We start from the raw sequence: 5,452 nt of genomic DNA on the forward strand, positions 1-5,452 counted from the left end.
GTGGAGGTATAATTTGCATATTATAAAAATTCACTTTTTAAGTGTAAAATTTGATATGTTTTACCAAATGCATTCAGTCATGTGACCACATCACAATCAAGATATAGGGCATTTCCACCACCCCAGAAAGTACCCTGGTGTTTCTCTAAAATCAATCTCTTCCCCCATCTTCAGCCCTGGCAACCACTGATTTGCCTTCAGTCAGGAGAATTTTGCTTGTTTCCACATTAAACAGTTTGTGTTCTTATATATATTTGTAAACTCCACGATGGCAGAGATCTTTTTTTTTATCTGTTTTACTCACTGCTGTCTCTTCAATGCCTATTTCAGTGTCTGAAAATGTGGTGGTTACTCAATAAATATTTGTTGAAAGAAAATGAATGAAAGAACAAACCAATGAATGAATGAACGAACCAGTTTGTGATGTAAAATATAGTTCTTACAGTGAGTTATGCTTAAAAAAGTTTGGAAGTCCCGGCTGTAGACGATGCCATAGAGTCCGTACATTTGGAAACTTGTTCCATGTCATTTTAGAGCTGTCACATTGCTTCTAAAGGCTGCAGAGTATTTCACTATAAGAGTACACGGTACTTCTCTAACTGGTCCTCTGTTGATATACACAGCAGTTACTTCCAATCTTTTTCTACTAGTAATATCCTTATACATATGTCACTAAGCAAATGTGTGTATGTATGTGTAGGATAAGCTCTGGAACGTGATATTGCTAGGTCAAGGGTTAGTGCGGTTTTTATTTTGCAAGACATCGTTAAATGGTCTTGCAAAGAGGTTTTCCTGTGTTGCACTCCCCCAGCAATGCTGCAGAGTGCTGGTTTCTCACCCTAAATGTGTGAGCAAACGTCTTTTTTATTTTGCCAGCTTAATAGGTAGATAGGGCACCTTGTAGGAGTTTTAGTTTGCATTTTTTTTAGCAGTGAGAGTAAGCCCCCTTTCTTGTGTTTAAAGGCCGCTGTTATCTATTTTTCTATGAACTTGGAACTCTCTGCTCAAGCCCTTTGCTTTTTCCTTTTGGGTTGTTAGTCCATTTCCTTTTTCATCTGTGGGAATTTATATAGGTCTTAAGGAAATTAGCTCTCTGTCTGCGCCTCACATGTTGGAAACATTTTTTTTCAAGCAAGTGTGTTGTTCATCTTTTGGCTTTATAGTCATTTTTGCAAGGCAGAAAATTTTAATTTTATGATATCATATGTGTCAATATTCTTTTCTTATATGGATTCTGGATTTTGTGTCATGTTTAAAAAGACAAAGTCCTTCCCCATTTGGATATTATTTAAATAAAATCTCCATGTTTTCTTTTAATACTTTTATGGTGAGGGTTTTTTTTCCATTTAAATCTTTGCTCCATCTGGAATTTATCTGGGTATGAGGATCTAAGAAGGAATCTAAACTTTGTTTAAGATGGCTACCATTTGTCTAAACATAACACCATTTATTAAATAATCTCCTTTTCTCCCACTGATTTGAAATGTCCTCTTAATCATAAACTAAATTTCTATGAATATTTGGATCTATTTCTGTACTTTTCACACTGTTTTATTGGTCTGTCTATTCATGCACCATTACCAAACTGCTTAATTTATGTTAGCTTTAGAATATATTTTAATGTCTTTCAGGATTAGACCACCTTTTATTTTTCAGAATTTGATTATTCTCATCTATTTCTTTTTCCACATAAACTTTAATATGTTTAATTCCAGAAAAAAAATCCTATTTTTCAACTGGGATTATGTTAAATTTAAATATTAATCTAGAGACAGTTGGCAAATGTGTAGTATGCATCTTCCTCTCTTACAGATATTTTTCCATTTATTCGCATGTTTGTGTATGTTATTTAGTAGCATCTTCAAATTTTATTTATTGACATCTTACACATAACCTGATAACTATATTCCTGGATATGTAATCTGTTTGTAGCTATTCAAAATGGACTTCTTTCTTCCATTACATTTTCCTGTCTGTTTCTTATTTTGGAAGGTACTGACTTTTTTACCCAGACACCTTACTGAATTCTATTGTTGGCAATGTTTTCTAATAGAATATCCTGGGTGCTGTGAGTATAAAATCATATCTACAAGTAACGTCACCCTCCTCTTAAATGTTTACTGCTCTTATTTCTTTCTCCTTTCTGATCACATCAGCTATGCCTTGGGACTATTGTCTGGCAGTGACAGAGATCGTGGACTTATGTTCGTAGGTAATGGGCCTGCTTCTGGGGTTTCACGGTTAAGCATGTGTTGTGTGTGTGTCCTCACTCCCCCACAATGTCCTGTGTGTGCCCCCATTGTTTTTACAGCTGGGACTGAGGCAAGGGTGTCCCTAGGGAACAGAGGGAGAACAGAACTGATGCAGAAAATGAGCAAAGTAGGTAGAGTCCGTGTCTCCAGCCCAGGGACCCACAGAGACACCTCTGTCTCCTCTCTCCTCCTCTTCCAAACTCTCAGACGGCCCCCTCCCCACACCGTGGCTCCGCACGCCCCATATCTCACCCCCCATCATGAAAGCTCACTGGAGCTCAGATTCTAGTCCCAGAGCCAGTGCTGTCCACCTGAGCCTCAGTTTTCTCATCTGTAAGGTAGACTCCTACTAACCTGCTCTGCCTACTTCCTAGGGTGGACACGAAAGCAGCAAGGCAACCCTGAGGAATTTAGGCAGCTGGTGGCCCTCCAGCCACACACATGGTCCTTGTGATGGTGACTTCAGCTCTCCAGCCAATGGAACCTGAATAGAGTTACGTGCATGGAGAGAGATGCTGCGGGACCATTTCCTTTCAACTCCATCCCAGGCTTACACAACAGGCTCTGAGGACCAGGGTGAATCTCCAAGCTCTGTAGTCCTGGCTCTCAGCTCCCAAGCAGAACCCTGCCCTTCCCAGGGAAGGATAATAAATGGCAATGGCATTGCCAACTGGCTCACTGGGACCTCCAAGGGCAGAACTGCTTTTTCCAGGTCATGCTGGTCAAGAAGAGCCTCGACAGCCATGAGGGAAAACTTGCTATGGCCAATGTCAACGTCTGTCTGCCTGTCACTGCCAATCGGGCAGCAAATGGGTCTCTGCAGGGCAAAGGATCAGTCCACTACAATTTAGGCAGCCACTTACAACCTCCAAAAACATTTTTCTTTTTTTTTCCAACAATAATTATAATAGATATTTATTTAAAGTAATACATTTGCAGCCCAGATAGTTCTACATTGTACATTTCAGGTTTAACCAACTTCATAAAACTACTTTAGGACAGCTGCATCCACAGATTTAGACTATATGATTATTTCTTTGCCCATTCTTCTCTCTCTTTTCTCTCCCAAATAACCTCTTTCAGATATGGTTCAGGGTAGAATGTATCCTCCTCATATTTTGTCCACTGCTCTTTAGGCAAGATCAGCTGCCTTATGGTCAGGTCCAGTGCTCTCTTAGTGTGAAACACTGCGTCATTACAAAGGGTCTCAGGAAGCCTTCTTATGGCCTCTTTTACATCGTCATTCTTATATAGTGTATCATCTTGCATTAAGCCCAGTTTATTGAACCCAGAAGCATCGAATACCCTCCAGCCACTTGCTCGATGCTGCCGCGGCAGGCCTGCTCGCCATTTTGACCCAAGACAGAAGCATTGCCTGCTGGGTAAGTCCTAGCGCCAAAAGCATTTTTCAAAATACACTGACAAACAACCAATTGGGAAGGGAAAAAAAAGATGTCGACCACAATTGTGAGTGTAAAGAACGCGGTCCCACAGCAAACTGATGAGGCAATCATTAAGATCATCAATGGGTAAGTGGACGATTTCCAGAAGAAACAGCCAGGAAACATATGAGTTCTTTTTTTTTCTGCCTCCTTTTTACTTATTCATAGTTTCTCAGCCTTCTGTGAAGAGCACGGATGTTACTTTGGCAATCACAAAATAATTATTTTATTAATCTAGACAGCTGTTTCGAAAAAAGCCTAAGGCTTCTCGCTTGCTGTCGTGTCCCGCAACAAAACAGCACCCGATGTGCACTTAAACATCAGAAGCTGACAGACACTTGGCACATACATTGGGAGCCACCCTGGGCACAGAAGGGGGGCCAGTGAGTGGGAGCCCAGGAGAAGTAGAAGACCCAGAACTGTGAAGGAAAACAATAGCGGTTATGGGTTCAGGGTCTACTGTCAGATGCCCTAGGTTTACCTACCGGCTCTGCTGCTTAGCAACTATGTGACCTTGACTGGCACACTCACGCTCTAAGACTCATTACCTTGCCTGTAAATAATAGGGGGCAGGTGTACGCACCTTTCAACCTTGTGAGAAGTCACTGAGGTGATGTATGGAAGGGAATCAGCACTGTGTCCTACACGTGGTGATCATTCAAAAAATGTACGATTTAATTTGTGCTGTTGCTATAACTGAAGCAGGCTTTCTTCTGGACTAGGAAGGAACACTATCAGATGGGACTTTAGTCCTCGTCTATAGGACTTACTGTGTGACCTTGGGCAAGTCACATCACTCCTGGGTCCCAGATGATCTCTGAAGCCTCTTCCAACCCGGACATTCTGAATCTTGTTCTTAGACCATCGCTATTGGCCTGCTTTGGGTTCAGTGGGATCCCAGCCCACTTTCCTGGTCACTGCCCTCACCCAGATGGGATCCCATGGCACCTTGTGGAGATCCCGTAGTTCATAGCCGGAGACTCTGATGGTGGGAAGCTCGCCCATGGGTCGGCCCTCCCTTCCACAAGAAAGCCAACTTCTTGTTTGGGCCTCTCTGCCATTTCCATGGAGACAAGAGACAGAGCAGGAGGGTATTGAAAAGTCCTTCCTTCAGGAAAAGGTTCCTCCCCTCCCCCGGGAGCCCACATTGCAGTGACGCACTTTCCTGCATCCACTGAAACCAAAAGGATTTCCCATCCCACAGGCCTCTGGGCTATTCTGGGGAAAGGAAAGCAGGCCAGGTGGCCCCGTAGAGGTGACGCCCTGGGGAGCCAGTCCAACCCAAGTGCAGCTCTGCCTGCGCCCTGGCAGCTTTCTTCTGATTGGCTGCCCATCCCTCCCCTCCTGCAGGGACCTGCTTGCTCTTTGGATATAAGAGGAATTTGCCACAATTCCTGCTCTGGGAGCCAAACCCTCAAGCACCAGAGGACAAAACCTCACCAAGAAGGCCTGGAACAGATTGTCTCTTCTCTTAGCAGAGCTCAGACTACTAGTCTCACACATCCACCTGGACGAGACGGGACTCACACCTGTGACACCATTTCCAATGCTCCAGCCTCAGAAGCAGTGCCCACCTTAGGAGAACCCATATCAGCAGGGTCATCTGGTTGGATGCCCTTCCTGCTTCTCCCTCCTGCACTGCTGGGCCCTCCCTAAGTGTGGCCCCCTCAGATGCCCAGGGCCACTGTGTTCCCATCAGGGTGGCACAGGCGTTGGATTCTTTGCTTCAAATACCAGTTCTGCCACATACTACCTGGA

At 43.5% G+C, this 5,452-nt stretch overlaps 1 pseudogene; it reads right to left on the bottom strand.

The window, feature by feature from the left end:
• Positions 1–3,281: 3,281 nt before the first annotated feature.
• LOC118883227 lies at positions 3,282–3,603 on the bottom strand (annotated as a pseudogene).
• Positions 3,604–5,452: the final 1,849 nt, after the last annotated feature.

Source organism: Balaenoptera musculus, chromosome 17, assembly GCF_009873245.2.
Source record: "Balaenoptera musculus isolate JJ_BM4_2016_0621 chromosome 17, mBalMus1.pri.v3, whole genome shotgun sequence".
Classification (NCBI taxonomy): Eukaryota; Metazoa; Chordata; class Mammalia; order Artiodactyla; family Balaenopteridae; genus Balaenoptera; species Balaenoptera musculus.